This window comes from Megalops cyprinoides, chromosome 11 (assembly GCF_013368585.1).
Source record: "Megalops cyprinoides isolate fMegCyp1 chromosome 11, fMegCyp1.pri, whole genome shotgun sequence".
NCBI lineage: Eukaryota > Metazoa > Chordata > Actinopteri > Elopiformes > Megalopidae > Megalops > Megalops cyprinoides.
The window spans coordinates 32,945,653-32,969,249 of NC_050593.1; the positions used below are offsets into that span (position 1 = coordinate 32,945,653).

Here is a 23,597-nt window from a genome sequence, read left to right on the forward strand (position 1 = left end):
AAGCACTTCAAGTTGTTCTGACAAGCGCGGCTCAAGCCATGTGGTATTAATAGAAGGAGGAATCAAACTGTAAATCAGAGCCTCTGATAGAGCAGATCCAGTGTTTAAAGGGTCCTTCTGAAATTGACAGAGGGGGGACCACAATTTACCGAGTCACCCATGCAAACAGTGTTCAAAGCCACTGTATGCAAAACGGGTCTCTTTCAGCCTCAAAACCAAGGGGGGCACCAATTACCCCACTTCGGTGGGCAATAACTTACTTCCAAATATTCACTGCTGTGAAAATTAAGAGAAAAGGCGACGTTTCATTTTTGTCCATTAATATCTTCTTGCAACACTGACATGAAATCTGTAGGTGAGAGGACGTACTGGTTCTAATATCACAGAATCACACACTGAAAACTGAAGGAGATGACTTTTGTTTGATGTTGCACAATCTGATGTCATGAAGGAGAACTTGTTATGTTTAATTGGAAAAAAAGACCCTTTCTCCCAAGATCTCCTTCTATTGAAAGCTGAACGGTTTATTTCCTGAACCTGAATGTTCTCCCTTCAGGTTCTGGTTTCAATGCAGAAACAAACACAAGCATTTCTGTTCAGACTGATGACAGACGATGTCAAAACTGCAATTGCCGCAACGAGAAATCACAACAACGGTTTCGAACAGCAGCAGCAAATTGTAAACATTAGCGACAGATTGAAAGGCAGTCAATGTGACCAAACACTTACCGCTCAAGAGTGTATTCAGCTCTGTGACATCACTGCTCGGCAAACTGAAACAAAAGACAAGAGGCAGGTTAATTGATTTATTTGATTTATTCCTCACTGAAACCTGCACAAAAAATTAAAATGGTATTAAATGGCCAATTTGGTACTGTTTAGACCCTGAGGGTGAACAGACATTCATTTCCAGCACTGACTGGCAAACCCAACAGCAACAATGCTGACAAAGATCAAACGGAACAAGGTGTCTCTGTCAAACATGATGTTTGCAATACAACCACCTGTCCCACACACACACACACACACACACACACAGTGTTTTTCCCCTTGCTAAACCTGTTGGCATCAAAGGCAAAAATTAGGCCTAATGATGCTGACATTTTTCCAAACCACGCAAGGTGTTAACTCTCAAAGACAAAACCCTTTTCCTCGTTTTTCTCACAGCCAACATTTTTCTGTCAGAAGCCTTCGAGAAGCGCATCGGCAACGGCAACAGAATTTTTCACTGCGTGGCGCGAATGTGCCAGGCTGTCTAGACTTCCAAGCTGCGATGAGGAGTCATGTCACATTGATCCCGAGCCCAACGCTGAGACACCTCATCCCTCAGCTTCTCCACAAAACCTCCACCACCCCACCCCCCATCTCCACCGACGCACGTATCGTCCTCCCAGATTTTATCGCCGGGAAACAACGGCGCTTGCATAAGCACGCCAAACATTTCTGGCGAGCCAGCAAGTTTGTATTATTTTCATTAAACATTTCCATCTGGGTTCGTTTCGTTTGGAATGCGCGGGGACCGAGGGTGGCGGCGGCGTTCAGCTCTGGTGTCACTCTGTGATTTACGGCTCAAAGTCCCTGTGTCCAGGCCATCTATCTACAGGACAACTGCGGCATCGCGCCGAGCCAAGGGAAACACACATTACTCGGGCCTGCGTTACGACACATAATTACCGCAACAATAACAACAGCGCCGATGCTAATGACAACAGCAATGTAATGACAATTACTACCGCTATCATTTTAAACACTTGTCCGCTGATTACAGATTGCTGGCCTGGGAGTTTGTCTTCCACCAAAAAAAAAAAAAAAAAAGGTCAGCGAAGTTGAGGTTGAGGTTGTTCGCTGAAAGCTGTAAAAGATGTTGGACACATTTCCGTACCAAATCAGTTTTTCTGTGTTTTGGAGAAAGGCTAATAGGAGCATTAAGTACTGTATACTGTCTGGATAGGATGTACTACATTCCACCACTGGAAAAGCCAACAGCTGTGGATTTAAAAGATACAGTGTTCAAGCTAAAATGGCAAACAGGAAGCGTTTTTCTACATGTCCTCCTTCAGCAAGGCCAGCTTTTAGCACTTAAAAGAGTGCACAACTTTGATGGACCGCAGATGTTTTTTTCCTCTCTCGCTCTCTCTCTCTCTTTCTGCAGCCTTCAGAACAAACAGGCAAGTCTTGACAATTTAGCCCTCAAAGAATCGTCACACAATCGCTTTCAGGAAACTGATCCCTAAATACCTGTGATTCATCTTATCGTCATACGTGTACACAATGAGACGCTTTGTCACGTCCCTGACCGTGCCGATTCTTCCCCGCTTTATTTTAATTCTCATTTACAAGCTACATTCAGGTCAGTTTTATTGTTAGTTTATCCTCCACGGAAAACTGAGGAAGTGACCTCTGGTGAGATGTTCTAAAATTGTAAATGCACGCAGCAACCCTAGAATAAGTCCAGTTTCAGTCCTGCTTGTGTGGCAAAAAGAACAGCGCAACTGTCGTTTTTATATTTACATCTGCCTCAAGTCCTGAGCAGATATAAGAGAGGAACGCATTTGACTGTACAGTTCAGCAGAAAGGAGCCTCACGTCTGTTACCGCAGTCTCATGATGCCTGCTGTATGCCATTTCTCAAACCGTTGAAATGCTTCTCCCAAAATGGCTCCGGGCCAATTAATAGCATCTGAGGAGCGTCTCCGTCTTCATCGGCTTTAAGGATGGGTATCATTCACACGCTAATTGGAGAAACGTGCCTCCTGCCTCGGCTGGGTAATAGATCTGTTCATAATCATCTTTTGACAAAACAGAAGGCTTCTACAGGCCAAAGACACTTTCTCCCTCCGATTAAGGGAGCTGAAACGTCAAAGAGGGCCCTTCAGACAAAGCATCACGCAACACTGTTCAACAACTCGTGGAAATTCTGTCGAAAAATAAAGGGGCTAAAATCGTTTTCACTTGGCAAAAATCGAGTTATTCCGTATGTTTTTCTTTACCACTTAAATGTAATGGAAATGAAGAACAGATGAGGAAAATGTCTGAGAAGAACGCAAAAAGAAAAAAACACACACACAAAAAAAAGCTTCTGACCCAGACACCATGAAATCGAGTTAATGTAAGGCGTTCTGAATCTAGGCCTTGAAACCACAAACAAATATCAACACAGTATAGTCATTCTCATTATAATATTATAATATAATGAAAATTCCATTGGTTTCCATTGTCCAAAATTTGTATTTCAATTGTATCCCAAAAATGAGTACTTCCTGGAGAATATCTCCATATATTACAAATGCTTCTAGTCAATTATTCATTATTCATTTGTCTTTGTGGAAATGTTTTCTGCACAACTAATATCCTATTATTCTTTTCTCTATGCAACACATTCCTCGATGTATTCTATTTGGCAAAGCATAGCTTAGCAGAACATCATTAAATGATCAGTATAATTATCCTTCTCATAATTAACAATGAAAACCAAAACTAGCAGTTTGTATTTTACAAAAAATTTAAGAATGCACCCCAGAGCCATCTTTCCCTCCCAGCTGGACAGTTAACCTATCTTTCACATCTCTACAGGATATCACAGTGAGTGATCATTTCGTTTTACGGCTGCAGCTATATCTACTTTCAGTTCTGCAGCACAAACTCACAATTACCGCATACATTTGTAACCCAAGACTTGTTGGTTTAATTTGGCACAGCCCGTCCTGGGATATAAATTTAATTAGGCTACAACTTACCCCGGATTTACCTACAACATACTTTGATGCAGCGCACTCAGTCTTCCTGGTGTGTGGCTACCTCTGGCATGAGACATTTCTAAAGACTTATGACATGGAAATGCAGAGAAGAGCAGGCTAAGAGAGATAATAAGGTCAAAAAGACGACATTATTCAAAAAGGCCCGTGAATCTTCATATTTTACACTATGAAGACTGCTGGAAAAGTAGTGCACCGTAACAACTCTCCACAGCCTAAAAATGCCAAGGACACTGGTCTTCTGACTAAGGTTCACAATATCTCACAGACGCGCCAGTGGACAAAGCTGTGAACCTCTGTAACTAAAAAGGCCTTGGAGTTTTAGTACCACATGAAGGTCAAAACACCAGCCAACAACACTGTTATGGCTTTCACACAGTGAAAACAATGTTTCTCACACAGCTTCCTCTCAGCGAGTTATTCCTTAAAGTAGTAATTATTAAGTACGGCAAATGTGCAACTCTTCAATTACGTCTTTTTAAAACGCACATTATCACTGTATCTTAACTCTTGACAGCAATACACAGAGGGAAGGATATATGTTTGGAGTTCCCATTATGGGAATCCCATTATGAATCTCAATCACCGAGTCGGTATACGGTCCAAATCCTATCAAATCCACTTGTGGAATCCTGAGACGCGTTCAGCAAGCGATTCGGTTCTTTCATATCCCGGAGCACTGAACGTTGCGAGGAAAAATGTGTAGCTTCCTAAAAGACACCGTTGCTTCTGCTGCATGCTCAAATTAGCTCTAAATATTTGGATTACACGGGGGAGCTCTCACAGAGGATTTGCTGTAGCCTGGAGGAGCTGTGGATATTTCTATCCATGCAGTGCTCACACATCAATAGCAACCTGAGCAAAAGCGCAAAGAACACAGTTTACGCTCCACACGCTGCCATTTTGTGGAGAGGACATTAATTGGGGGGGAAGTTATTTTCTTTTATGCTGTGTGTTTCATGCAATGGAAACAAAAAAGGTCACTCCCCCCCCAGCCTCAGATAAAAGTCTTTCCCCCCCATAGCTCTTTGAACTTCTCCTTAGGCAGGGCCTTCTCATGTTACAGCTGTCTTTCCATGTCATCATTTAAAGAAAAAGGCCTTAAGAGAAAACCATACACTGTGTGTGTGTGAATGTGTGAGTGTGAGTGTGAGTGTGAGTGTGTGTGTGTGTGTGTGTGTGTGTGTGTGTGTGTGTGTGTTAAATCAATGCTTTGGTGTTTGGTTTGTCATATATCATCATGGATCCATGAATTATCGAGATTAGCAAAAAAAAAAAACAATCGTGTAAGAATCACTAAAATACTTCCTTAAACGTCCTGTGATGGAGTCCCTCCCCAGGATAAATGAGATATGAAAGATGGCAATGCTAAGCAATGTTTCTCTACTCCAGCATTTTACATCCTCTAACAGCTGTGATGTATTACCAAATTTCATCATTCCCTGGCGAATTCAGTGAACAACCATTCTGTCTGCCAAACCTGCTGCTTAAAATTTTCATTTGGTTCACACTTCCTCACACAGCCTTACCAATGTTGTTCAACTGTCATCATAGCTCAAACACTAATGGATCCACTCTTTGGTCTCAAATAAACAACAAATAATATTAGCCATACATTCACCCACATAGGGAAGTCAACAGAAGCTGACATTATTCCCCAGAATAACTTCAATAATATAACACTTCATATATAAGACCCTAAGACCCTTACTTCTGAATGAAAATAAAATACATCAGTTAAGTGCACACTACATGTCTAAAGCATTATGTAAGTGATACACATCTCAAGCAGTTACACATACATAATTATCTCAAATAATCAAGTAAAATATTTTGACAAAAGTGTTCTTGACATGTTATGACAACATACAAGCCAATTTAACTATATGAACATAAGTTAGTGGCTGAAGGTTACCTTGATTCGTTCTCTGATGGTTTTTCATTCACAACATTTTAAAACGGTAAACATCAAAATTAATTAATTAATTAATGGACACTTTTCACAGGGAAAACTGTTGAAATGTAGCTATACTACATGACATGACATTGTATAGCTGTATATCAGATAAACATAATTGTGTCAATTTATGAGCTTGTGCATATGAACTGATTTTACTATCTTTTTTAAGTGTGTAATTTTAAAGGAGTGAATACTGTTTATTTTATTTTATTGTAAATAAACCGGTTACAATGAAATCATGCAAAAACCGTCATTTCCTCCAAGAATCCTGAGCTTTAGTTTATAGTTCCTAAAAGCACTTTTTTCTGATGTTCTCTTCATGGCAATGAAAAGACTCAGCATCTGCTTTAACAGGACCATTCATAAAGTCACACTTTAACAGAGGGAACAGGTAACAAGCTTGTCTGAAACGGTACTACACGTCCTATATTCAGATAATTCCATAATCTCCATTACAAGATATTGTGTCAACTCTCAGATCTACAGGCTGATTTTAAAACATCAGAACTACAAAGATCATGGAGCATCCACTCCATCCACCCCCCCCCCCCCCCCCCCCCACCACACACACACATACACACACACACACACACAAGATACAGATCCTTCCCAAACCATACTGCTAAAAGGGGCTAAGACTTGATAGAATAATAATAATCCAACGAAATGTGCAGCTATGGTAAGGTAATAAACAGGTAATACGTAAAGAATATTCTCATTCTAACAAAATAGAATTCAACGAAAAACGCAGGTAATTTGTTTGCATTTCAGTGCATTATTTTCCTGTAAAGAAAAAGAACTGCATTCAACCCCCTCAAACTTTATCTCAGGATACTCCTAGGATTCTCTCATTTCACAAACAACTCCCATCATGGAAATGTGGAGTGCTTTTGATTCAGGGAAAAAAAGAAAAGGTTTTCAACTCTTGCTTTAGTTTAACATTCTGTGAAAAAGAAATCCATTTAGCTTATGGGTTTAGAGTGGCATCAGACCTCTCTTCAGAAGCACAAATCACATCTGTCTTAAAGACAAACAGCTGCTGACAGCTATCAGCAGTGCATGGGCGTTCCCCTTCACATGGCAAAATCTTACCTTTCTCTCTGATTCCTGCCCACTGAGACACATGTGAGCTGCATGGTTTAAATAAACAAAACGTGATGCGTCAGATTTGCGGCTTTTGCTGACCCACACACATTCTTTGAAGGACGGATTCACTCTTCTCCCCCCCCCCCCCCTCCTTCCTTGTCATTTCGCACAGCATTCAGTTGAAATTAAATATTTAAAATTGGGGGCTGCAGTAGGCTGCTAGCACAGCTAAAATGAAAAGGCTTTGTGGCAGCAGTGACCAGATTTTAAATGCAGGAAGATCAATAAATAAAAGGGGCCTGCAGAAGCACAATCTCAGCTGTGTGAGCGGAATAGTTTATAATGGCCACCGAGAATCGGCGCTTCTCCCTGCAACCAGCTGTCCCTGAATTATGAATATGCAACCAATTCATGTCACAGCCGCGTCCCAATATGATTTCAGCTCTGAGAACCCAGCAGCCTCAGCACGCGGCGAGCGCGGTTATTTTGGTCAAGGATACAAATAGCGGTAAGCAGGAAAAGCATATAGGCCAAACTATTGGCATTTCAAACATCAGTCCCATTATCACAGCAGGAGACTTGAATCGTTGGAGCACTCTTGCTCCAGAAGGGAAAAAAAAACAGATTGAGAAGAGGATGTGTGTGTGTGTGTGTGTATATATATGTATATATATATATATATATGTGTGTGTATATATATATATGTATATGTACATACACATGTGTAATCTCTCAAACATATTCCTATTAGGCTACACCACCGCCCTCATACTTCTCCTTGTCACTCCATCACGGCGCGTCAACCCTGACCTACTAAAGGATTCACGTCAAGCTTTAAAATGTTTAAAAACATCAATCATAAGAAAGAGAGGACATTGAATTATACAGTATTAACCTCCAGGGTTTGCATACAAAGACCTCAGATTTATTTATGTGTGCGCGTTAACAGCCTCGGCCGCGGTCTATACAGTGAACCGGCTGCCAATTTGATGAACCTCTTGGCCCTCAGCAGGAGTTCAGCGTCTTTGATTAATGGGTGCACGCTTGTGGAAAAGAGAAGAACCAGAAGGGGAGAGAATAAAAAAAAAATGGTTGAAAACACAATTATTGCCAGGCCACAATCAGGCTGGCCGTAATTACTGATGGGTCAGGTTTGTTCTGTTTCAACAGCTCCAACACACAAGCCCACCCCCCCCCCACCCCCCCACACACACACTTCTCGTCTCTCACCAGGAAATGGAGACAGATGAAAACAAAAACAAGAAAAATCTGAGTCGCACGTAATGGCACCAGTCTTAAACTGGTTATATTTTGACTGATACGTTAAGCGCTGAACTACCAAGATTGGTTTCCCTTTCAAACATACCACAAACATTCAAAACAATGCCATATCTAAGGTTATTTTTTCACCCCGACACCTAAAGAAAACTCTGAGAATTCATGAATAAATTACATCAGATAAGATACATCACCAAAATTATCTAAACAAGACATAAATAGTGAGAAGCCTGTTAGTCAGTAACAAGCTATTAACCACCAGCTTCTGAGGGGTGATTTGATTATTAACGAATTACTATTTTCCACTACTTTCATCATCTTTTGGTATGGATCTAAAGCAGATACATTGTCTACTGTAAAAATATACCACAGTAAGATAGCGTTGGCAGATTAAGACTAAGACTTACTTATAAATTCATCATAATCAATACACTTTTATTGACACCAGAATATATTCAATATTCCGTTGTGTTAATGAACAGAGGCAGAATTTCTAATAATCGTGAGGTCAGAGTGAGAGTGCGGTCAATTACCAACATAGCAAAAGACAAAAGCTTCACCGAATAAAATTTAGGATAATAATAATTGTTAAAAATAACTGTTATTCATCAGACCACTGAGGGCTGACAGCATTTGAAAGTGCTGTTTCCAGCAGTATTTGTGTAACCTTGAGCCAATATTATTCCATCCTTGAAAACCAACACAGTGATATTTAAAGCATTCAAATGCGACACAGCTATTTTTCATAATGTTAAATAACCAAGTCTACAAGTTTGTCATCTGTAGCAACATTTCACTGTTCCCTTTATTCAGAGACAATTCTCAAGGACGTTAAGTGCTGCATGAATATGAGGGAAATTCAGTGACCTTCTATCTGGTTATTAGTTGATTCATTGGCAGTTACTGGATGCATGCATAACACATTGGGACTGTAATCTAATTTATCTCACTTTCTCTATGGCGGAAGCCATTCAAATGATGGGCCTTTAGGAGAGTAATGCTTTATTATAGAGCTACACTTAGACTGTGGGCAATAGTTCATTATTATCAATTAACTATTTACGAAGACAAATCAATTCTATCCCTACCAGTGCAAAGCTGAACACTGCCAGGGGAAAAAAAAGTCACGTGAACATGAGATCAATGCCCCAAACAAACAATTTATGTACCAGATGTGTTTCTAGAGAGACCATCTCAAAGATAGCACATGCTTCAAAAAGTAAACAATAGCCTATCCCGTTTAAGCTTTTTTATCCAGTTTGTGTACAGAAAACATCAGACATTTCTCGTTAATGAGCTTATCTTAGATTCTGAGAATCATTCAAGATCCCCATTGTTTGGGCCTACTTGTATTAAATTTTAATTGCTTGCTCACTGCCAAATGAAGGACATACTCAAATGAAAAGTGGTGTTTCCACTAGACTGACCCCAGCTACATCTTAGCTGACACATGGCACTGCCACTTGCCCTTACTCAAACATACATATGTGGTCGAAAGTGAACTTGGGTGGATACAGGAAGTAGTGTGGCAGAGTCTTTAAAGGACTGAGTTGGTAACTAAGTTGCAGGTTTGACTCCCAGCTGGGGGACCTTTGGTTGTATCCTTAGGCAAGGTACTTTACCTGAACTGATAGAGCAAGATGATGAGTACAAATGAATGACATGTAAAAATGGATGCTATGCAAATCACCATGGAGAAGGATGTATGCTTGGCTGATGGTTGATGTGTCTAAAATGTGCATGGCAGAATAAGTAGAGAAAAGAAGGGAGAATCTGAATACAATGAGTGGAAAACTGGCATTTCCAATAGAGCTCCTGCTTTTTTTAAAGTTTGGATTGGAGAGCACAATATTGGATATGCATTCAACCAGGTCTGAATTTGTCATGGTAAGCACTATACTCACTTATCAGTCACGTGTATGTGAGTATGGCTTAAAAGGCAGGCCCAAGGCACAAGGCTAAGAGAGGTAGCTAATTTAGCAAAGTTGTTTACTAGAAGCAAGATCTCAGTCATCTCATCATGTGTGTTACTTGACAGCTTGTTACATATATATTTTATTCACATGTACTCAAAAATAGAACAGCTTATCATAACACATTCTGAAATAAAACGTATTGTCTAGTACAAATTGCAAAAAAAAAAAAAAGGCCAGCATTCAAAATTATCCATAAGAACACTGAATTCCACAAAAATACCATCTTTGTTGGGCAATCCCACAGCAGAAAATACCTTTATCACTTTCCTACCCCAAAAAAGGACAGTTGTGGGTCAGATGTGTTCTCACAGAAGACTGGTTATCAAATGAAAAGTCCTACTTAACTTGTGAGGAATTGTATCCTTGTGTACTCATTGTATGCTCATGTTACCGGTAGTAGTTTTATCCCAAGGACCTTTATAGTTGATGAAACCCTGAGTAATGCTAGCCACCTACCCTGCCATCTGCCTCACTTTGGATGTAACTGTGGAAATGTGCAAGGAAGAGAAGTGCATTTTTCACATGACCTTGTTGGAATTAAATGTTAGCAACAGACTCAGACAACAGACTGTATAATTTCATTGTTGCCTCCTGGTCCAGCATGTAAAAGGTTTGTTGTCGTTAGATAACGCTGATATTTGTTTTAAACTGTTAGATACGTGTAAACGAAGGAGCCATGCATCATTTTATTAACAAAAAAAGTTACGTTTGACAGACAAAGTCATATTATAAATCTTGCTCAATTGTACCAGTAGCTAATCTCTTAGCTGGTTCAGTAGCTAGCAGATACCTTTTGCATTATCAATTGATCTCCAAAGTTAGCTATCTCCCGGGCAAGTGAACAGATGAAGTAACTCAATTAAGTAAATACTGTACACATGCAGACCTAGAAGCAGTTCAAATGAACATCACTAAGAAGAATCGATTAAGTCAGTAAGTGGTCAATGTTAGCCCTTTAGGATGCTCACTGATACATGGTTAGACTAAAATTTGTGAAACTCTTTCTCAGACAATGTTAGGTGTAGGGGTAGTGGATTTAGGGAGAAAAGAAAAACAGTGCAAGACCAAGTTTGGTAGGTTTCACCCTACATGCCTTTTTAAGAACACCTTTACAGTGTGTATGGTAGTCAACTGCAAAACAAACAGAACTCACATTCCAATATGGAGGTCACATGCTTGCGCAAAGTCCATGTAAAATGCTAATAACTGGCATGTAGGCAAGCGACTGCTAAAGTTACTCTTTGGCATTTCTGGGACAGCAAAGTGAGTATTCCCAATTGGCCTGGGATTTCTGTTTTTTTTTTGTTCCCTCTGGAAAATTCACTATGCTACATATACAGAGCTTTGTGAGTCGACTGTAAAAACGTGCTACAACAAATAAAATTTGATTGACTGATTTAAAAAATATGTCCATCTTTTTTAACCTGACTAGTACAATTTGGCTCAAGTACAGATGACAAAATGTCAGTGAAATCAATATGGAAGAGACCACTTCACTAATTGAACTTGTACTGACAGAATTGTACAACTGATTGCAGGAGCCTGGTTTACACTAACAAACCATACCTGAATTTAGCCAATCTAATGCCAATCTGTATGGCAATCTACATTTCAACTGGGGGAGTTTCACCTAGTGCTGAAAGGCTACATAACCCAGTACCATTTTATGGCAAAATTTCAGGTACGGCCAAATGTGGCCTATAACACTTTACATTGCAAATAAATGAAAGTAACTTACCAGTTTTGTGCAGTTGCCAGTTATCCTTTCGTGGAGGACCAAGTCCCGATGCTTGTGCTTTTTATTCCTGTTTTGGAGAGACCAAAGCAAAGGTTTCAGTAAATTATCCTGATTACATGTAGATCTGGAGTTAAATTCTGCAGGTAAATTGTTTGTTTAATTTCTTGTATAAATCATAATGAACTGTATGTGAACAAACCCATATGCCTTATTACATTATCAGAAAGCATTTAAAACAAAAACCTGTCCATGGTATTTTACAGGATAAACATGCCTACTTCAGGCTACCTTGCCTTGGCTCCAAGCCAACCTATTATCATATGTGAGGTTACTGAACATACTGTGGGACCTCTCAAATGTGTGTGGAAACACCACTAACTCACGGACAGCTATAGCTCACCTACAGCTAAGGCAGATCAGTGAAAACATGGCTAAAATTGCCTTATCTAATGTATCACATTAATAGTTCAATATGTTTAATGTTTTCATTATAGGATTACATAAATGATCAAAGGATGAAAAAACTAAGTATTTCAACCTTTTTGGAGGTATTAGCAAATTTTCTGTGCATTTTAAAAATATCCAGTTCAAAGGTTACAACATTATATTTTAAGTTTATTAACACATAAAAGATGCAGATTTTTGTCTATTGTATCCCCAAATTGAATGGTGTGGATTAAACATGGCAACCCATACATATGGGATTGTCTATACAAAAGCTGTCTGAGTTTCATCAGTTTCAGCAACCCTAGACACAAGGTTTCTAAACCCTAATTTCTTATAATCAGCTTAGTCAATGGCAGCCGTTTGGTGCAACTTTGGTAGACATGCAAATAGGACTTAACGTGCTCATCTTTATTTCCTGAATACAAGCAATGTGGAAGTCTTTTTTGTATCTGCTGAAGATAACACTCGACTTCCTGTAAGGACATTGTTTTCACAATCCCCACAAAAAAGGAAATACTCTATTAAGGCAAGCCTACATTTTATGAGACTATTCTTGGCTTAGCATGCAGTAATTTCTGATTTCAATTTGCTTGAGAAGGTACTGTACGCCTTCCTCTTAAAAACAGTATCAGAAACGAGCTCTGACAGATACGTTCTCTGTCCACTGTGATAAGGTAACAACACACAAGTATATTAAAGGACATCTTCAATGACTTCAACTGCACTACAACAGAGCAACCACAGACATTTGTAAAAGCAGTTAAAAACAAGGGGAGGGTGTTCTAAATTACATTTATTGATAGCGTTAATGGCATCTTGGTGGCTCTGTGAAATCCAGCAGCTGTCAAGTCAAAGCGTCAAAAAGAAGAGGAACAGACTCCCAAAAGGAAAGCTGCACATCAGGATGCATTAGCAAAACATCTGCTCCTTTACATTACAGCTTTCCATTAAATATCCAAACAAAGAAATGGGGGGTAGAGCGATTAGCACCTCCATCAGAGGCACTCTGCTAAAACAACAAGACTATTTACGCCTCGCTTTCTGCGGAATAAAAACAGACTACTGTACGTATGAGCGTGTGGGTGCGTGTTACACAAGATTCATCAAATAAACCGATGATTTCCACAACCACTTGTTTGCGGGGGGCTGTACGGCTTTTCATTATAGTTGACATTTTTGACACCAACTAACTCCTGTGAAGCCTTGATCATTAGTATTTTACATAACAGCAGTCACCCTGACCCATACTAAGACTGGAAATGAAAAAGGTAAGGCCCTCTTTGTACATATATATAAACTCAAGCAAGATTTGGCCATGATGCAGCTTCAGTTGAAAAGAACGTACAAATGCTTCCTTAACTGTTGTGTTTTGAAAGACTGCAGGGATGTCAATAAAAATGACCCACAAACCATCAGGGAATTATATTCAGGTTAACTATTAACTTTAATATCAATAGGCAAAGCAGTCATTGGTAAAACCAATTTGAGGAAAAGGAGATATTATTGTTATGTGGAACATTCTACAGGACATACCACTGGAAAAAGAAACACTCAATGGAAGGTCCCTGTCCAGACCCATTACCTAAATATGGGTTTTACTGCAAACTACCATGACATTACTTTCCCACCCATGTCAGGGATCCTATGAGCCACAATGTCAGGGGTTTAAAAAGCTTGGAAAACAATAAACAGAGCTTGCCCTTCTTTGACTTAAACTATGTCTCAGTTGAGCTAAAACACATACATTATAAAAAAAACCTGTAACCTTGAAATAAAGCCTTACAATGAACACAGCACAACAATTCAGCCTTGACCAAAATGTGTCCGCCTAAATAAAGACTTAACAAAAAACCATGTCAACCTTCCGATATTTTATGGTCATAAACCATGCGTAGGCAAGGGAGCACTTGTAGCGGGTGTTCCCTGCCCCTTATCCATAGTTCAAACACAGCCGTCATTTTGTGCAGGAGTTCAGATGGTTTTTTTCCTCTTCCAGTCAGCACACAATCACATGGATCCATGCTATTGAAATAATGGTGATTCTTACATCCCTGTCTAGACCAGACCAGAGTGGAGGGAGGAAACACTATAAAAGGCTTTTGCCTCAGGATTCCCTAAAATCCATCAGAGGCTGTGTAAGAAATATGTCTCTTAAATGTGTTATTACAAACAAGCCTGCTCTCCTAGATGTAAAAAAAAAAAAATAGAACACAGAAGGAGGTCCACAAATACACACAAACATACACACATATTTTTTCCATCCGACTGCATAACTGAATATCAGGTCTCACAAGACTCCCACACCTCATTAACTTTACCAAGTGACCTTTTTATGAAATGTGGATATTGTTCATAGGTGACACAGAGGAAAAATTCTCGACTCTTGCATATCCTGTGATGGACTAGTGCAAGATGCTTTGCTAAAAGGTTAAGGATTTTTAAAATCAGTTTTTCTTTTAAATTTAAAAATATACTTCCCTAATCCCTCATAGCATATGATCCATCAAAAGAGAGCACACATTCTATTTCAATAATATCCTTATTACATATTTTTCTTTATTTGACAATTACATCATCAATGGCATTAATATTTACTGCTACTGTTAATACATCTACCCATAAACATACTGCATACTCTCCGCAAACATGAAGCTTAAAATATTAAAAGAATGTTTAAATTAGTTTAATTTAAAAAAAGAGCCGCTCAACACGTTTACCTCCACAAGTTCAGATATGAAATGATCCTAACACCGAATACTATAATTCATTAATGTTATCTTATCAGAAAGAATTGATTAATTAAAATGTCGTTTTTTGCAAGTTCTACTTAAAAACACCACAATTTGAATTCCTAGTGCTAGATAATCACAGAACAGCTAGCTACATGCTTTTGGGGTGTCGCTCCCCCACCTGTCACCCGATAAAATAATAATGTTAATCATACCCACGTATTTCTCAATATCTCGCCTTTTCAGTTAAATTCATCAGGTATTATTCACCTATAATGCCAACTGATAGTCTGGCATGACAAAGTTCATAAAATGTAATACAAATGCTCTCAAGAATAAATTTTACTTAAACTTCACATGACGTCATCGTCTCCCCTTGAAACATTTCATAACTTTCAGTCTTTGCGAGCATGGATTCGTTTCTTGAAAAAGTAAAAACATCAAGAAATTACAATTACCCAAGATGGCGAGAGGCTTGTTGTTTAGAGGGCAGAAAAATGGAGGATATTGTAATATACACAAAGGGATAAATTTCAACAACTCAGCCGGGCTGCAGCTGCTTCTCTTTACAGGGAAGCAACACAAAAGATAAGAGAAACAGAAAGCCTGCAACTCAAACAGCGGACTTCTCTCTAAAGAGAGGGGATTTCCTTCACAATACGAAAAAAATGGTCTTAAAAGCACATCTACGACCCTGACCAAACGATTTAATATATAATATGTAATTTGTGGTTTAGTAATGTTTGCTCGTGAGGAGCTGTGTTAGATTTTTCCCATCATTTCTAAGACAGACATATTAGCTAAACAGACCAAAGGTACTCAGCTCCCTTACCTTCCCACTGACTCCGTGTCGTTGTTTTAACACATTTTAATCTAAAACAAAAGCACCCATACACAAATAAACCGACAAACAGCCGGGAATCGCGACCGATCGCTAAATTGTTTACATTCTGAACATATGATTTGAAACAGTTTTTTAAAAGAACAGTTTAACCGCACGGAGTGAGGACACAAAGACGAGGATTCGTCCTGACTCTCTAACCCCCCAAGTCTTAACCAGCCTGATCAAAAGCGACACAACAGGACCGATTTCCTTAAAATATGGAAGTTAATCATTTAATTCTGTGCTACAATAATAAGATCCGTAGGGCTATCGACACGTTTACGACCGTGTTATCGTTTTGACAAGTTTGTATCAACCTTGCAGTACACGCTAAGGAGCTCAAGAAAATAAACTGCCTTAGCTAGCTTGCTATCTAGCCAAAGAAATATACATAGCGCTGAATCTCCAAAGAAATAACTGAAACGCCTTATGATACACAGCTAGCTAACATGCCCAAATCAAAACTTACCTTAGTTGGGACACTTCTACGTATTTCCCCGCTCGACTCAGCTTCAAGTATTATTTCAAGTAATATTTCTTTTTTTCCTTCTCGATTTGGCGTTGTTGTTGGAGGCCGGTAGCAAGAGATGATAAAGAAGGGAATTGGGCAGTAATTGAGTCTCGGTGTGAGTGAGTGTGTGTGTTAGTTACTAACAGCAGATTGAAGGAGACTCTTTCTCAAGGTTTATTCCGCTTCACTTCAAGGAACAAAAGTGACGTCAGCTTGCGAGCCGTCTAATGAAAAGTTATATTTACGACTAATAAACGGCGATACTAAAATATTACACACAACGGCAAGTGACCGATCGATACGTTCTGAATGTGTGCAATTTATCTGACTCGCTTTTTTGTACTTTGAACGCAGACCGATATCGTGTTAGCTAGCAACATCATCTTAACGTTCGCAGGCTTTCTCGATTATAGGATGTTTTCACCTATCTGCACTGATCAAGTTAGTAAGTGCGTGCATTGTTCAAAACTGTAAAGCATAAAACGTGGTAGGTACTGTTAACGGAAAATACTACAAATGCAATGGTAAGATGGTTTCATATTACACTATTATTAAAAATACGTCACGGACACAATTATATTAATGATCTTAAAAAATCAATGTGATGTATTTGCTCTCAAGGCCAGCACACTGATATGCGTTCTTCGACAGTAGCCTAACAGCTAGGTCTTTATTTTCTCAATTAATGAATTGATTAGGAGCAATGTATTCATGTGACGCCAGAAATAATAGTAATAATTTTAAAAACTAGTCCAAGATCTGTCTTCAAAATAGATGCAAACACATCGTTGAAATATAATTGATAAAGATGGTGGAAATGACGTTTATTGATATCCAACTGTCTGGCAGCGAATTTGCAACAGAAATACAATGGAACAATAAGAGGGGCACCAACAACACAGCATTTGGCTGGTGAGAAGTAGGAGTAGACCAGAGGGTGGGTTTAGATTTAATGGGTTAGTCTAATGGGCTGTTTAATGAAGGATGTTCATATGTACTGCAGGTTTTTTTTTTTTTTTTTTACGTTAACATGTGACTTTTCGGTATAAACGTCATGACTGGATCACTCTACTTTGGTCATTTTTACACTGTACATACATTGCGTAGGGTGGTTGTACACGAAAACGTGGTGCGTTGTCAGCAAAATGTTCCATTGGACAGAGTAAGCATAATTCTATTAAGTATGTCAAAGGGAAATTATACAATATGAAATATTTGTATTTGCCATTATTGCAGTTGTTTCTGTAGATTTGAAGTGCTGAGATTAAAGATAACACAGGTTAATCTGACTGTGTTTCCTCTTAATCTATGAAACTGGTGGACTGGGTGATAATGCTTAAATCCAACAAGGTATTTACACCATCCATAAACCTCTAGTACTGAAGAGACAGATGTACCCTCAATCTTTTTTTCCTTCTCTCTTTCCATATTCTGTAATGGAGGGGGAAAGGAGAAGAGAGAGTCAGAAGATTTACTTTGAGTTGGCGACTCATTGATCTTCCAATTGAATTACACTTGTACAATTTGAGAGAATTAAAAAAAAAAAACTCTAGAATTCTCCTTTATCTAACGGCAAGCCCACTGCAGATAGGCAAGACTACCATCTGTGCCTAATTGTGTGTTTTTTTCCTCTCTCTGCGAGAACAATCGGCAACAGGCTGAGTGGGGACCCTGTGACCCAGTCTGGGTTGAGACGGGGGTGCAGATCATTGCATTCAAACAACAAACAACAAGAGAGCAACATGCTGAACAATCACCGGCAGAAAGCATGAAGACAGGCAGAGCTGCAAAGTTGCACTCGGACCAAGCAGCGGATGGTGGGTGCAGCACGCAGTGAAATATCACAGTGAAAATGGCTGGAATTGTGGGATTGGTGTGTCAGCTGATGTCTAAATCGATCAACTAAGTGCAAGACCTGGGGGGGGGGGGGGGGGGGGGCATGATTTAGTTCACCCGTTTACAAGAAAAAGAAACAAAACAAATTTGATCCAGAGGGTCATTTGTTAGCCTACCAAATGAAAGGAAATGTAATTAACAGCTTACTTACCAGACTATTAGTTGGAATTGTTTAATGTGATACTTTCAATAAGATCTTAAGGTCTGAGGACATTATCTTAATTTCTTACTTACCAAAACATTGAAAATCCCCTCCTAATCAGTTCGATGTTTAAGAAAGCAATTGCTCTTTAATTGCAATAAACTGTTGTTCTCTCCAAACCAAATTGCACACATACTATAGGTAATTGGATAGCGTAATTTCGAAATAAAGTCACTGCAGAATTAAAGAGGAGAGGAAAAATCCTTGTTCAGCTTTTGGAATTTAAAACAGGTTTATATGCTTGTTCACTTGTGTGTTCATTGATTTTTTTTTTCCTTCCGCCTCTTTTAAAGTGAGGAGATGGGGGTCAGATCGGAGAATAAGACATTGCTTTCAGAAGGGGGCAGGAACAAGCTTCACTGGGCAAACAGAAATGGCAGGAGAGGGAAAATTATTCGACATATTTGTCACAGCAGTGGCTGGATGCTGTGTTTTTTTTTTTTTCTTATTGCATCGGAGAATCTTCATTAGTAATAACACATTGGGGGAGTGCTCAGCGCTGCTTCATTAGAGGAAGCTTAGCAGGCTGGGCCTTTTTCCATGCAATGAGAATGTCAACCTTACCTCGGTCATTTGTAACATAATAAGTGCTAGTACAATGACTGCAATGCAAGCGCATTGGGGGGAAGGGCACGCAGCCTGTCTCTTTTAAAGGGATTTTTAAAGAGTCTTGATTAGAAAGTATAATGAGCTACCAAAAGAACTAGTAAAGATGATCTCTCCCGAGACTGATGGAAAACAAATTAATGTTGGTGATTTGGTTTTAATTATTATTTTTCTATTAGTTCATGGCAAGCCTAGGATACCCATCAGGCGAAGGAGCTGTGCTTGCAGTTATTGATTTTTTGCCTGACACATTTGGGGAATACAGATTTTAATCATCTCAGTACACCACACTCATTGCACACTCTGTAATTCCATTAAAAACAAGAACCTTCCAGCGCCACAAAAGCATTTAATTTCAATGACACAAATTTCTCTCAGAGCTGCAAACAGTGTCTTCACAGTAAAAGTGGCCTAAGGTTTTTTTATTCCCCATAATTGAATTCAGAGTTCTTCATGCTATGCTTCTCTGAAAAAGCTTTAAGTAAGTAGCTAATAACTGTAATAAAGACAATGGTCTCCTAATGTTATGTTATTAACCTGTATTGAATTAAAAACAAATTAAGCCGAGTGGTTGTTTCAGTGTTTTAAATAACCTCTGAAATTACAAATAATGACCCTATTATTAGAAAACTGTAGGCTGTGAATATATTACTGTCATTTTCTACAAATTATTCAAATCATTTGAATGCTGTGGCAATTGTAGACTTGTCGTAAAACGAATACATGGCTACCACTGTGAGGAATATATTTGTTAAGCATTCAAACTGTTTGTTTCTCTGTCAGCGTTGCTATTTGTATTTATAAATAAAAAATGCCCTCTAAATTATTGCATGATTTATGCATGCACATTAATTCTTAATATATTTGAAAGGAAATGAAAGTGTTGTGATCTTGATTATGGATCAAAGTTACAGAATGCTAGCTGCTGGAAGTGGTTGTCATGCTGACAGTTTCTTGTGTTCTCAATGCCTCAACCTGCGTGAAACATGTTCAGATGTCTGAAATAGTTCGGCTTTTTTACTGCACGTTGCTGGCAGATCTTAAAACAAAAGGCCACCACAAAATTTAACACAATCAAACAATGGGTGCCTTTTAATAATTTGATATTGATTATATGCTAATTCCTGTCTGGAAACATGACCATGGTCGCTAAATAGCACTCCATGATCACTTATTTCATAGATCTTGATTAAAACTGAGAGGGTTAGGGGGCTGGATATTTCATGTTAAACACCCTCACCCCCCCCCCCCCCCCCCCCCTTTTTAAAATATCATTGTAAATATTGGTTATCATCACAACTAATCATGCACAATCTACAACAGTAATAATTTGAATTTGAGCAGATATCTTTAAAAAATCATATTCCTGAATCTTTCATATTGTTATAGATGTCATTGAGGTTGTAACATGTTCCATGTTCAGCAACGAGACAATGCTAGGATCAGCGCTATCCATCAGATTTACAAAAGCATTGCAATAAGAGTAATGGCATTTATAGCTATCTGTAATATTACTTCAGGATTTGACGCTTAGGAGCTATTTGATCACACGAGTCCCGTGGGAATTAATTGACAATGAAGAATGTATTAACCTTTGACTGCAGCACAAGGCAATCCACTGAAGGTAGGTCAAGGGGGGGTTGAAGATGAGATTCTTGCCTGTCCTGGCCAGGTTTGGTAACGTGGGCTCTTTAGTCGTCTGTCACACTGCCTGCTACTGGATTGCAGGCAGAGAATCTGAAGGTCGAATATGATATAGCTGGTTAGATTCATGGTGTGATGCTCACAGATATAGCAATGTCAGTGCAACGTGATGACAAACTCTGGTGACATCAAGGCAGTGACTCGCCTGCGTGACACACAAACACACTGACTTTGGTGGACCCTTTTTCTGGGAAACAGAGTCATCAGTGGCCAGAAAATGGGGACACAAGTCATACTCACATAATGTATTTCTTTAGAAAATGAGACACCACTCATTTTGCAGTCAGATCCTGCTGCCTCTTCTGCCAAACAGATGCCTCAGGATAAAATCTAAAATGCATCTTTATTAAGAAATTTATATATCTAATGTCAGCAAATGTTCTAGCTGGAGAGTGTATTCATAAATTACTACTTTCACCTTGGGAAATACAAATATTCGGACATCATTTAATTAAATCCACACACAATGTGTCTTATCAGTCACCAGTCTGCACCATTTGGAACAATGGTTGACAACACTCCTGCCTGCAATGGAAATTGTACACTAATCCTGGTGCAGACTGGGTGATTGTCTCTCTAAACGGCTTGCTCTCATTAAAATTATTTTCCAGCTACGACTAGATGCACAATGTATTAGGAAGATTCAAACATTTTAGCAAAGGCTGAATTTGTTCATTAGCAAATACAATGGCCTTTCCCCCAGTTTCAGACGTCTTCAGATATAATAAATCAAAGCATGCATTATCATCTGTGGTAAAAAAAGGGAAAAACATTAGCAGGATTAATACAGGAGTGAGGAGTGCATTGGTGGAATATAGATCTGGTTTTACCAAGATCAGTAAAATAGGGTCTGTCAATTAGGCCCTGCACTATTTCAACAGAAGAAAAAAAAAATCACACACAAAAGACCCCTCCCCAGAATTTGAGCAGTTCAATTTGCTCAAATGGCTTTCTGCCTCAGCCTCTGCAACGGTTTGTAAAGATAATTTCATTAAAAACTGCTGTGAAAAAAGTCTTTAAATTATTGGGCCAATTAATGTGTGTTCTAATGAAGATATTTTGGATCCACTCACTCCACAATGTTCAAAATCATTTAATGTGTGAACGAGTCATATTGCCTCTGCATTTAACAGAATACCTAAACATTGAGAGTCTTGGTTCTGGAACTACACTAGAGCAATACCTTACCCTTTCTTTGAGTTGTGTCCTACATTTTAAAAATAAACCATTTCAAATGGCAATACAATTGAAAGAGGAAACAGCAGCTTCTTGGTTGATGGGGACAGCAATTCATGTAATACAATAACAGAGGTGCACATTACCATCATGAGTGGAAAAAAAACTCCACTATATTGTTATTATACAAAAATGTTACAATTCACAATTCATACAATTCATTTAGCAATGTTAAATTCAATTAACATGAAAAGATTTACCGTAGCTGAAATTAAAGGCATGTCAAAGAGTAAAACCTGATAGGAGTAAATAAAATGATTTGGGGGCAAAGGTAGATATATGATCAATGTGAATTTAAGGTCATCACTGAATACAAAAACATAATCACACAAACAGGAAGACATTTAACAGTGGGGCACATAGGGAGGTGCTGCTTACAGGGGTGTCTTATGTAGAGTCATACAGGCAATAGGAGACTGCATAGTTTCAATGCTGGCAGACAGTTCAATCCACCACTAGGCAGCTAGAGAAGAGAAAGAAGAAGAAATAGAACAAGAGGTACTGGAATCTACCCTGGAATGAAAATATTTATATCTGATAAAAATTGACATTCTCCAAACATTATGTTCAAAATAGAATACGGAGAAATTACTGTAATTTTGTGGTAAAATAAACAGAACGGAAAACATAATATCGCGCACTGATTTCAAAATACAACTTCATAAGCTCCCTAACATGTCCGCATTGTCCAAATTCCTTTGTAAACCTGGTCTAAAATGTGATGAGCAGGATCACAGTAACAAGGCTATACTTCATCTATGACCTATAATGTTACCTGGTGAAGGCACCAGAGAACAGCAGCAAACATCATCTCCGATACTGGCAAATTCTCCACTTCCGCTATCCGTATCAACAGCTAAGCTTTGAGGATGTTACATTTCCCTTGGTTCTCAAGCAATATTTGTTCTGTCCTTTGAGTGTGTAAATACCCATTCTTCCCTAAAAGAAAGAAATGTGACAATGGGGTTTTGGCGTCAGTATACTATTACCATTTCATTGCTTTATACTCTCCTTAAGACTCAGCCCTTCCTAAACTGCAGTGGTGCAGGTATTCCATCACATGGAAGGCGAAGATAACTGTCACAGGTTGTGAACTGAACAAAAGTTTCCACAGACAGGTCTCTAAACAGGGAGAGGAATAGCCTGGGAGAAGAAAGGAATACCTTTCAACTGTGTTTGAACACAGACATAAGTTCCTGCCAGAAGTGAAAAGCATTACAATATGACCCAGGACCTCATATCACGCAATGTAAAGACATTAAGCGGAATGCACTATTGACTAGACACAAAGCCCCCTGCTTGTGTGGCAGTTTATATGGCATTTATTTCAGGTGATGAATTGGGTCTACATCGCAAGACTTGTGTTACAGGGTTCTCGTCCTGACTCAATATAACCTTGCTTTCCTGACCTCTTTGAATGGGTGGCTATGTTAATGGTGGCCATTGTTTTTGTTCTGTTAATTTGAGCATGTTCCAGGACAGAGAACGAGAAGGTAACATGAGAAGTGTAGAACATGGGAAACAGATGCTCCACACTCTTGTTCAACTGCACCTACATTTGAAAAGGTTGGGGGGGGTAGAAGAACAAAGA

At 38.9% G+C, this 23,597-nt stretch overlaps 1 long non-coding RNA gene across 1 annotated transcript; it reads right to left on the bottom strand.

Moving 5' to 3' along the window:
- Window positions 1–738: 738 nt before the first annotated feature.
- LOC118785362 lies at window positions 739–16,655 on the bottom strand. The gene is made up of 3 exons (XR_005005289.1): window positions 16,321–16,655; window positions 11,793–11,859; window positions 739–773 (listed from the first exon to the last, which is right to left on the bottom strand). It is a non-coding gene; the product is annotated as an uncharacterized LOC118785362 (long non-coding RNA).
- Window positions 16,656–23,597: the final 6,942 nt, after the last annotated feature.